We start from the raw sequence: 10566 nt of genomic DNA, 5'->3' as shown, positions 1-10566 counted from the left end.
TGCTACACACCAATTCAGAACAGCTGCCAACAAGCCAACAATAGAAGCCTTACAGCGAGGGAGTCCTCTGTAAGGATGGGTCGACTCAGGTGGCAGAGGCAGGAATGTCCACTAGGGGGCGAGTGCGTTCATTCATTGTTCCCCGTGGTGGATCGGTCCCAGAACTCGGAAGGGAAAGCCAGCATACACGGGGCACCTGGCACCTCCTCCAGCCCCATCTCTGGGTGCACAGCCGTTTATAATCCTCCCTTTGCCCTAGCTCAGGTGGTTGTGTTAACTCCACATTAGACCCGAGAAATCTGAGGCTAACCTGCCCAGGATCAGAGAGCTAAGAGGAGAAACTGCGATGGAACCCAGATTCCTCTTATCGCACCGGGCTGCCCCCAGGGTCCCTGGAGAGGAGAGCAGCACTCAACTTTGCCAGGAGGAAGGGAAGGTGAGCAGACCCTTGAAAGCAGACACTGACGAAATGGGGGGGTCACATGCATCTCACCCAAAAAAGCAGCATAGGTTTAGGCCTACATGTCCCAAAGTGCATCCCATGGAACTTAAGTTCTGGGAGGTGCTCTGTAAAAGGGGTCTAAGACTGTGAAATGTGGCCTTCACTGTTCTCTCTGAAATACAAAGTACACATTAGTTTGTTAAAGGTTCTGAGAAGTCCTGCAGTAAAGAAATCTGTTTGCTTGTCTTTGTTGAAGCCAGTCAGCATTTCCACGGCCTACTTGACAGCAGGGTTTTTATCTACACATGACACCTATTAGTGTTCACTTTGAGAAATGCTGGTTTTGGCAAATAAGGAACATAATGAAAGTGAAGAATAGGACCTTACACACTTGAATAATGAATTGACACAGATATCTCAAGGACGGAGGAAAATTTGTTCAAGTAAGACACTTCTGGAAAGTCTGAACTAGGAAACAAAAACAGAACCAGAACCATAAAGAAACCAAGTCTTTACAACATGAAAAAGCATTTCAGCATTCAGGGTGACTCCCAAATATAATCCAGAAGACAAAATAAAATGGCAACCAAGTTGTTTCACACTATGGGGTACAAAATGTGTTTTATTAGTTCATGCTCAGAGCTAAGATCTTAGTGTGGAAGGAGAGTTTATTCATGAAGTTGCTATGTTCACCAGCATGAGCAGAGGTTCTGCTATGACTCTGCATTTTGACGGTTTAGTACAATCCATGCAGCATTATTCACAGTAGGGCAAGAGATGGAATACATATGTAATGGAATACTATTCAGCCATAAAAAGGAAATCCTGCCATCTGCAACAACATGGATGGACATTGAGGGCATCGTGCTAAGTGAAGTAAGTCAGACAGAGAAAGACAAATACTTTATGATCTCACTTATAATTGGAATCTAAAAAAACCTAAGCTGATAGAAAAAAGAGGTCAGGTTTGTGGTTACCAGAGCTGGGGGTGGGGGGGTTGGGTGAGGGTGGTTAAAGGTGCAAACTTCCAGTTATAAGACAGATAAGTACTGGGGATGTAATGTACAACATAATGACTATAGCTAACACTGTGTATGGTCTATCTGAAAGAGACAATCCTAAATGTTTCCATCACAAAGAAAAAGACATGTTTTTTGGTAACTGTATGAGGTGATGGATGTTAACTAAACTTATTGCGGTAATCATTTCACAATATATGTAAGCCAAGTCATTACGCTGTATACCTTAAACTTATACAGGGCTGTATGTCAATTATATCGCAATAAAATTGAAAAAAAAAGAATTTAAACCAGTACTTAAAGAATTACTCAGTGAAATAAATTCAAGAGAAATTAAAATAAATAAAAGCCATGGCTGGCTCTGAAATGTGTGTTCTCCAGTTCAGTGAGAGGCCAGCAGAGACAAGGAAGGAACCAGCTGCTGCTCCACACCTGGAACAGCTGCAGGACTGCCCCTGAGAGTGCCTGCCTGCTCAGCACAGGAGCCCAGCAGCTGTGCTGCCCTGGTGCCTCAGGATGACACTGAATAACACCACCACTCGCTGCTCCTGGCGGGTTCAAGAGAGGTGCAAATCCTTTGACACTCCTCCTGTCAATAGGCGTAGTCTCATTTCCCTCCCCTTGAATATGAGCTGGTCCTAGGGACTCCCTTGACCATGAAAATGTGGCAGCAATAATGTTCTGGGACTTTTGAGGCTAGATCATAAGAGGCCTTGCAGCTTCTGTCTCTTGGAAGACACTCTTGGAACCCAGCCTCTCTTCTTTAAGGAAGACCAAGCAGCCCTGTGAAGAGGCCACGTGGCGCTCTGGCTAAGAGCCAGTACCATCTTGCCAGCCATGTGAGTGAGCCACCTTGGAAGTGGATCTGCCAGCCCAGAGGAGCCAGCTCAGCCACGGAATACCAACAAGCCATCCAGCCAAGCCCTCCCTGAATAACCTGATCCTACACTCAAGGAATATAGTAAGATGGTTGTTCTAAGCCACTAAAATTTGAGGTTATTTGTTCAAGAGCAATAGAGATGGAACACAGTTTTATTGAGCTACTACTATATCACAGGCACCAAAGGAGGTGCTATGTTATCTCCTATCATCTTCAATAAGAGCCTCCATGAGGAGGTACTTAATTGCCCACATGTGAGAATTAAGGCTTTGGACCTGGGCAAATTAAGAAACTCACCCAAAGTCACACAGTATATCTTTAATGACTAGGAGACCCATTAGGAGAAGAACTCACAAACTATGCTAGGGATGATATAGGTGGGGGGAAAGTAGAGTGAATGGTGAGTCTGTGTGGGTGTGAGAGAATGCACCTCAGATTCTGGTCTAAAAGAAAAAAAACGTTGTAGGCCCTGGAGAATTTTCATGAAAATGCGCTCCCCTTCTGGCTGCAGTCCTATCACTGCTACAGGACTGGAGGGGAAAAGGGAAGGAGGGGGTATTTTCACAATGGCAAAGCTTTCTTCCTTTAAATTAGCAAGGCTAGCAGAGCCACTGTGCCCTTGACATTCATCGTCAGCAGCTCTCACGATTCAGCACCTACTACGTGTCAGGCATCTCCACAGCTGTCGCACCTGTCAGTAACCGCCAGCACATCTCCTTACATTTCTAAGTGCTTCTGAATTTACAAACTACGTTTTACGCACATGCTCGTTTCATCAGGAGAGCAGATGCTTGTCCCGGGGAGCAAACAGAGCCAAATTAATCAACAAATAATTCATATTTATCAGACACCACCTATGTGATTGAAAAATGTGACCCTTCCTTGTTTCCCCCTCCCCCCGGCTCATTTATTCCCTTCTGATTTCTTACTTAACAGTTTGTATTGTAATGGCTTGTACATATTTCCCTCATAAGTCTAGAAGCTTCTCTTGCATACCAAGAGCCTAAGTGCAGTGCTTGGGGCAGAGTAGGCAAGTGCCGCTGGTGGGAATGAGGATGGATGGATGGAAAGACTGTATGTACAGTTAAGCAGTTAAGAATAATTAAGACCTGTGGAATCACCCAGTCTTTGTTACATTCCTGACCTTGTGACCATGGGCCAGGTACTTAACCTTTCTGAATGGAGAGTCTCTTACTTACTTCCATAGAGTTACGGAGGATTAAATGAGATAATGCGCGTCTCTCATAGTGGCTGATACATTGTTAACTCCCAAAAGCAAAAGCTATGAAGAGGAGAAGGAAGAGGTCACTGCAGAGGGTGCAGAGCTGGAAGATGAGGATGAAGAAGAGACAGCACAGGGTAAGTCATCAAAACCGGCACTAAGGAAAAAGAAAGATGCATTTAAAATATTGTCTGGTCCTCAAGGTCCCCAAAGGCTGTTTAGGTAGAAATCAGCAAAGACAAACTCTACCAGGCCTTTTAACATCCAGCGTAAGGTGTTGGGGAGGACAGTACAGGCAGGGAAGTAAGGGAACGTCTCAAGGAGGAAAGAGGGCAGGATGTGGTCTGTGGGGGCAGGACGGAGGCTGGAAGGGGTGCGGTGGCGAAGGAGTGAGGCTGTCACAAGGCAGTGAATATGTGCCAAAGGCAAAGAGGGACATTAACTGATGAATCAGACAGAGGGATCTGAAAAGATAAGGGTGGGACTTGGAGGACAGGGAAGATGCTGCTAAAAGGTGGGTAGGACTTAGGCAGAAAGGAACAGAAGTGGTTTTCTCGAGGAGGGGCATGGCATGAGCAGCCGCTCAGATACCAGCATGGAGAGAATCCAGGAAGTGAACCAACTGGTTAAGGTGGAGCTGGGGGCTGATTTCCAGTTCGAGTTCCCCCAGAAGCAGGTCCTGAGACAACAATGCAGAGCATGCATTCTGGGGGGAGATGATCCCTGGAAATACTGGCAGGAAAGTGGGGGCAGGGAAGGAAAGGAAGCCAATGAAAGGGACATTGTCAAGCTCCCTTCTGCTGAGGGCACTGGAGCTCCATGCTGATGGGAAATGACAGGAGACGGAGACAGTGTAGAATGTGCTGGAGAATCATCCCAGCAGAAGGGGAGGAGAAGGAGGTATTTATCCACACTTCCCCACCCCACAATGGCTCAAGGCTGCTCCTGGGGCCATTGACTCTTCAAGCCTGCACACTGCTGGAAACCCAGGCAAAGCCTCGGGCAGCCAGGCACAAGTGTTAGTCCCCCAGGCCTGCGACAGTTACCAGTCCGCCTGACTGCCTTCGCATCGAGCCAGCCAGGATTTCTGTCCCCAACAGTATCATAAAACCTGTCAAGTGTCTTGCTGAAGCCTGGGAAGCTTGGGGCCAGACAAGAATGGGAGAAGGGATGATGCTGGGGAATGGGGTATCTATTTTTTTAACCCTGGAGCCCAGGGAATGTTTCAGTAGTCACAAGGCAAAGGCAGGGAGTGAAGCCAGATAGCTCCCCAGTTCAGTTCCCTCCCAGCTCTGCTGCTCTTTGACAGTGAATTAGGATGAAATAAATCTCCCCCTGGAAAGCCAGGTGAGCCATTCCATCAGAGTCATCCGACTCACCTCTGCCCTCTGCCCGGCACAGCAGCCCAAATCCCCACCATTATGGTTTTAAAAAGCTGCTGGCCTCGGATCAGGCACTTTTGTTTTTCTCATTTGCAGTGTAGAATTAATGCCGATCTCTTGTTGGCAACCCGCTGTGTGTTTGAGGCATTCCATGATTTAAGCAGAGTGCCCTTGTTTTATTGAAAGACTCAAGGAAGAAATACACAAACTACAGTAAGAATACAGGTAAGTGGGAATGTCATTTAAGGAGCCCTTAGGGTAGAGGATTCGCACCACAAGCAAGATCTCTCCTTCCTTCACACAGTCAACAAATATTTAATGAAGCCCCTACTTTGTGCCAGGCAAAGCAACCCAAACCAAGCGTCTGCTCTCATATATAAAAAGAAACATACATCTACATATGGATATTGTGGTTGTAATCAGTGCTATGAAGAAAAATAAAGCAGGGTAAGGGGAAAATAAGGTGATGGGAGTGTGTGTGTTATTTGAAATAAGCCTCTCTGAGTAGGTGGCATATGAGTAGAGAGAAACCCAGGAAGGTGAAGGAGGTGAGGGCGGAAGCCACGTGGGTATTTGAGGAAGAGGGAACCAGAAGGCATTACCATATTGGTTTATAGCTTTGGCATAAAGCACGTGATACAGGGAGTATTTATTTCCTATTGCTGCTGTAACAAATCACCACAAATTTAGTGGCACAAAGCAAAACAAATTTATTATCTTACAGTTCTGGAGGTCAGAGGTTGAAAGTGGGTCGTACAGGCTAAAATCAAGGTGACAACAGATCTGCATTCCTTCTCTAGGCTCTGGAGAAGAACCTGTTCCCTTGCCTTTTCTAGTTTCCAGAAGCTGCCTGCATTCCTTGGCTCATGGCCCCTTCCTCAAATCACTCCAACCTCTCTCTGCTTCGGTCATCACATCTCCTACTCTGTGACCCTCCTGTATCCTTCTTATAAGGACCCTTATGGTTACAATGGACCCACTGAACAATCCAGAAGAATCTTCTCATCTCCAAATCCTCACGTGAATCACAGCTGCAAAGACCCTCGTGGAACGTAAAGTCATATATTCACAGGTTCCAGGGGTGAGGACATGGACAACTTGGAGGTGAGGGGTCACTTTTCAGCCTATTACACTAGTGTACAGCCAACACGCGATTGGTCATGATGCTGGAACCCCAGGTCTTCATATTCCACTGGCCTGGAGCAGGTGGACAGGGAAGGACGCAGACGTGGGTGACAGCGTGAGCACTGAGGAGGCTGGTAACAGACAGGCAGAGAGAGATCTAAGGCAGCTTTGGGCCATCAGCGGCCTGCAGGTGGGGCTCCCACAGGGAGGAGGAGGCGCAAATACGCCTGTAAGTCAGCAGCCAGGCAGGTGGAAGAGGAACAAGTGACACCATGAGGAAACAATCAGCCAGATGCAGACAACTCAAGACATCTGAATATGGATATTAAGGGAGAATTGTCAGTTTTGTTATTTGGGATAATGGCATAGTGATAATGTTTTTAAAAACATCCTGATCAGGCAGAGCTGCAAACTGACTTATGAGTGAAATGCCACGAGATCTGGGATTGGCTTCAAAACCTTCCAGTGACAACAACTAAAAAAGTACAGGATAAAAGCTGAAAGGAAGATGACAAAATGTTAACTGTGATGCAGGAGGTAGATACATGGGAGTCCATTACAAAACATCTATAACTTTTTTGCGCGTCTGAAAAGTCCCATTAAAAGATCTGAAGTCTTTGGGAAGGAACCACTAAGGTTTGAAAAAGAACTTGGCTTTTGAATTAGAAAACTTAAGACTTATTTGCACATGAAGACATGTTCTAACTCATTAGTAATCAGAGAAATGCAAATTGAAACAATGAGATATTAAATAGGCGAACAGGAGAAAGTGGAACACCAACTGCCAGCAGAGATGGAGGAAGTGTACAGTGCAGCCATCCCGAGGAGCCACGTGGCCCACTTGCTTAAATCAGCCCACTCCACGACCTGGGAGGCAGCAGGTTCTCAGACAGGTGCACAGGGACAAGGTGCAAGGACGTGTTCCCTGCAGCTTCATGGATGGCAGTGAGAGCTGGAGACAACATGTGTGTCTGTCACAGGGAGAGCCATGGTGGGTGAACCATGGGGAGGGCAACCCAAGTAACAGGATGAGTAGTAAGAAGCAACGGATCAGATGGACCCATGGCAAAAGGGACCTTAAAGGCATCCAGTTAGGGAAAAATTAAAAAATAAGAAACAAATGATACATAAAATGTAAATTCAAAATACAGTCCCACTGAACAAAATATTCACTTGGAAAGACACATATAAACAAGAAAATTCATATGAAATGCAGAATGGTTATCTAAGAGCAGAGATCCACAAACTATGGCTCCCAGGTCAAATCCACTCTGACCCTATTTGTATAAATAATGTTTTCTTGGAACACAGTCTCAGATATTTGTTTACATATTGTCAGGGGAACTTCATCTGCACAAATGATGACAATATGCCATACACTAAAGAGCTGACTGACTCAAACCTCTGCACCTGAGGTAAAAAGAAAAAGGTGGTAAGAAAATCTAGGCTTGAGTTCTTACCAGCTAACAGTCTTGGGAAATCACTTTTCCTGCTTGTGCCTCAGTTATGAAGATTGTTAAAATGGGGTAATATCCATCTTAGAAACAATAGACCTGTAAGTGCCTTGTTGATTATAAATGGCTCTTCCAATGTGAAGGTTTCTTATTCTCAGGCTAATGAGGTGGGAATGGTATTGCAAATATGTATCCTCCCATAAAATAAGAGGGACGTCTTCTCCCCACACTTCTTACTAACAGTGTCTTAGCCTTTATTTTCCTTGCCCATCCTCCATGGAAAAGTCAATGATAAGGAAGTAACCAGAAGGCAAGACAAAGAGAGGGCACGCTGGAGACCAAAGGGATCCACAAATGGGAAGCAAGCTGGGATGAAGTTGGAAACGCTCAGCAAGAGGAGCAAAGAGGAGTGGGGTTTTCCACGCAGGGGTGTGTGCAATGGGCCCGACTTTGTGGCCACCGTCCACCAGGCCTCATAAGAGGGAGCAGACTTCATGAGGGTAATGTACCTCATCACATCTCATGTAGCCGGATGGTGTTTTCTATAGGTAATTTCCCATAACAAGGTACAATATATACAATTGCTTAGGCGCTGAGCATGTAGCAGGTATATGCTAAACACTTCACATAATCTTATTTAATTACCGCAAGTACCCTACAAGGTAAGCACTATTATTATCACCCCATTTGACAGACGAAAATATTGAGGATATCAAAGGTTAAGTAATTAATCCAGGGTCACACATCCGCAAGTGGCAAAATCCGTTTATTCAGCCCTTCTTACAACTCTAAAAGCTATTATCATCACCACTGAAGAGGTGTGAAGTCACACAGCTCCAAGTCTTGGAGCCAGAGCCTCAAGCATAACGACTCCAATGTCCCACCCTTTCACCACTGCACCAACCATTATGCCTCCCTGAGACCCCAGGGCCCACATACCCACTTACTAGAAAAGTGCCTGCACTTCCCCAAGCCCTGAGCTATGTCCAGCAGAATATTCTAAGAAGGAACAAAGCAGACTGGGTGCAGCTGGAGGCAGAACTGTGCAAGGTTCTTGGCAGCCCACATTCCCTTCCTAAAGGCGCCCAACTCCTTTCTGTTGGCTGGTTTAAGGGAATGCTATCTGATGTAACTAAGGAGCTGAAATTTAAAGGAGACGCAGCACGGAATGACGACAATGAAATCAGATTTGGAGGAAACAGGATCCTATCATGAGAACTTGGGCAAGTCGCTTCTCAAACGCTGTCCAGGTGGGTTTGCTTCATTGCAAATGGAGACATTCCTTCCTGCTCTCCCTGACACGTAGTCCCCATTCATTTAAAAAGAAACCACAGTAATCATAATCTCCTGGGTACTTGATCTTAGATAGGGATGATGCTCCTTTACCTACTACACATCCTTTTATACTTAATACTATCCTTTTTACAGGTGGCAAAACTAAAAGGGTAGATAACTTCCTCAGTGAACCCAGATTTTTTTTTTTTTTTTTTTTTTTTTTTTTTTCTTCTTCAAAGATTTTATTTTTTCCTTTTTCTCCCCAAAGCCCCCCAGTACATAGTTGTATATTCTTCGTTGTGGGTCCTTCTAGTTGTAGCATGTGGGACGCTGCCTCAGCGTGGCTTGATGAGCAGTGCCATGTCCGTGCCCAGGATTTGAACCAACGAAACACTGGGCCGCCTGCAGTGGAGCACACGGACTTAACCACTCGGCCACGGGGCCAGCCCCGTGAACCCAGATTTTGAATCCAAATCTGTCTGACCAACAAGAGCCCACGACTCTAACCCAATGGTTATAAACCCTAGATTCACAATAGAACCAAATAGGAAGTTTTGAAAAAAAAAATTACTGATGTTTGGGCCCTTAAATGTAGAAATTTTGACTTCATTGGGTTGAGGTGGGGGCCAGGTTGAGAACCTCTGTTCAATTGTATTATAAAGCAGCACCCATCAAAGACTGGCAAACTGTTCACCTATTCCATGTCCAAGCGTAGAAATGCACGAAGGTGAATTAACACAGCTGAAGAACAAATGAAAATAAGAACGTGTGGTAAATGATGATACTCAAGCAATTAAATGTTGCTCTCAGTTATTAATACTATTTTATACTAAATGCAAATGAATATATTTGACTTTGCAATTTAAAATCTGAATTTGAAAGGTGTAGCATTCTGACAACACATCAGTTTAGGTTGCTGGAGGGTTTTTTCTTTTTTTTATGAGAAGATACAATATAAATCAGGAAAATGAATCAAGTAATAAAACAGAGAGCTCTGATAAGAGTCCAGTCTACACTCTCATCCAAACAGGAGTAACTTAACTTCCTCCAAATGGCTAGGAGTGGTCCACTAAGGAGTGAGGGCTTTGTTATGTTGAAGTTTCTATCAGGGTGACTTTTTGCCAGGTCACTGAGGGCCGGCCTGATGACATAGTGGTTAAGTTCACATGCTCCAACTGGGTGGCCTGGGGTTCAAGGGTTCAGATCCTGGGCGTGGACCTACACACTACTCATCAAGCCATGCTGTGCTGGTGTCCCACATACAAAATAGAGGAAGACTGGCACAGATGTTAGCTCAGGGCCAATCTTCCTCACCAAAAACAAACAAACAAACAAAAAGGTCATTGAGAAAGATCAAGGTGCAGTGGGGAGACTTACATTTTCCCTTTTAAACCCAGAACGAGAGTTATTAACCCTTAAGCTGGGCAACTAATCTGCAGCAAGCAGGTACTCGCAGCCAATTTCTAGGATTAAGCTGAAATTGTCACTGTACATCGAAGTAGCATTTTGGACTCTCTAAAATAATTTCCTCATCTGCTTATTAGCTAGCTATGGGACCTGGGACACTGAATACCTCTCAGCCTTACTTTCTACACCAAGCAAAGGAGGAATACCCAGGGTTCTTCCCATTGTTGCCGTTAGGACTGAATGAACTTACCTGTGTAAGTAGGTCAGAGGAACAGAGAAGGGGCTGACTAAACAGCAATTCTCCACCTTATCTATGAAGGTTCATGCCAGCTTAGTGGAAAGAGGGCACGACTCAAACAT

The sequence above is a fragment of the Equus przewalskii genome, chromosome 3, assembly GCF_037783145.1.
Source record: "Equus przewalskii isolate Varuska chromosome 3, EquPr2, whole genome shotgun sequence".
Lineage (NCBI taxonomy): Eukaryota > Metazoa > Chordata > Mammalia > Perissodactyla > Equidae > Equus > Equus przewalskii.
This window is presented reverse-complemented; position numbering follows the sequence as displayed.